This window comes from Malurus melanocephalus, unplaced genomic scaffold (assembly GCF_030028575.1).
Source record: "Malurus melanocephalus ecotype Western Australia unplaced genomic scaffold, MMel_1.1 scaffold_366, whole genome shotgun sequence".
NCBI classification, from domain to species: Eukaryota; Metazoa; Chordata; class Aves; order Passeriformes; family Maluridae; genus Malurus; species Malurus melanocephalus.
The window spans coordinates 516170-518156 of NW_026623598.1; positions in this window are offsets into that span (position 1 = coordinate 516170).

Sequence of the window (1987 nt, forward strand, 5' to 3'; positions counted from 1 at the left end):
TTTTTTCCCCTTCTCCACCCAGTTCCACTTGGGCACGGGGTTGTGGTGGTGAGAAATAACCCCATCCCCATCCAGTGGGGACAGGGATGGTGTGATGCGCCATCTCCACCTTCCCCACCAGCTCTGACCTCACCTCACCCATAATTCTGAATTTTAGCAGTCTTTTTTTATTATTATTTATTTATTTGTATGAGGGCTGCACGAGGTGTTATTCTTGGTTTATCGGGGTGAATAGGAAGTGTCCAACTTCCAGCATTTGGCCAAACCATGGTGAATTCTCTTCCCCTTAAACTCACCACAGGGACAGGGAGAGAGTGGAGGGAAATGCTCATTTTCCTCCTTCATCCTGGTGGGGTGTTAACTTTGAAATCTCAGCGTTGCTGGAATTCACATGTCCCTGTTTAACTGCTTCACTGCTTACTGGCACATCAGTCCCAGTCAGGAAAAAAAAAAAAAAAGCAGGAATATGATTGAATATATCTGGCAGGACCTGATATTCCCCCTCATTTTGAATCTGATCCAGCAGCAGCCAAGGCAATTAAATAACAAGTTTTTCTCCGGCGAAATGAGTTGCAAAATGCCCCCAGCTGCATGATGTAGGAAATACACCTTGATTTTACTAATTGCTGTGCCTGTACCTCACTGGGGCACATCCAGGGTGGCCTCCCAGCATCCTCATCATGCATTCCAAGGAACTGAGCCTGGGCTGGGCTGGGTTATCCCCTACTCTGGGCCTGGGATGAGTGAAAGGTGAGTGGATTTGCCTTGCTGGGAACATCAAAGATCCAAAATCTGCCGTCCTGGGGCAGCATCACCCTCCAGGTGCTCCCAGGACCAGCAGGGAGGAGAGCTTGGCTTCAGCCTCTGGCTGAGCTTGAGGCCAGGCTTGTGTGGGCACAGCTCAGCTTCAGTGAGGAGGAAAAACTCAGCCTAAAGAGAAGAATTTCAGAGATCAGATGGGCTTTGGTGGGACAGGAAAACTCAGCCCAAAGAGAAGAATTTCAGAGATCAGCTGGGCTTTGGTGGGCAGCAAAACTCAGCCCAAAGAGAAGAATTTCAGAGATCAGCTGGGGTGGTGTCAGAGCTTTGCCACCGTGGGCTGCAGCCAAACCATCCTGGCAGCATCACCAAACACCTGTGATCTGCTCTAGGACATGACCTCCAAGGAGCTGAAATTTAAAAAAAATTTAAAGACTTATAAGAAAATAAATGTTAGTTGTAAGCTCTTGCAGGTTGCAGCACACACAGGCCTGCACATGTGTGTGATGGGATGGGAGCAGCCTGGTCCAGGKGTCCCTGCAAGGGCTTGGACCTGGATGAGCTCCTGGATGGGTTCCTTCCCCCAAAATCATTCCATGATTGGACCACGATGAGCTCTACAGTTCCTTCCCACTCAAACCATTCCATAATTCTGTGACCTGGATGAGCTCCAATGTTCCTTCCCACCCAAACCATTCCATGATTGGACCTGGATGAGCTCTACAGCTCCTTCCCACCAAACCATTCCATGATTGTTGGACCTGGATAAGCTCTACAGTTCCTTCCACCCAAACCATTCCATGATTGGACCTGGATGAGCTCTACAGCTCCTTCCCACCCAAATCATTCCATGATTGGACCTCGATGAGCCCCAATGTTCCTTCCCACCCAAACCATTCCACAATTCTGTGACGTTGCATCTCCTCCAAATCACCAGGCACTGGAAAGGTTTGACCCACAGAGGTGTCCCCAGTGCAGGACAGAGCTGACCATGGGTTCCTTTCCCTGCAGCAGCTTTGGAGGAGCCCCAGCTGGGCTGCTGGAAGGGAATTATTGATCCCAGATTTTACTGTTTCCATATTCAGTGCCAGATCAAACAGCAGAGCCGGTGACAGGAGGGCTCTGCTGGGAAAACCGAGATGCACGAGGAGGTTTTAATAAGCAGAGTGAGGAGTGTAATTGCTAAATCCCAATTCAGGGAGATGTGGGTCAAGGGAAGGAAAAAGAA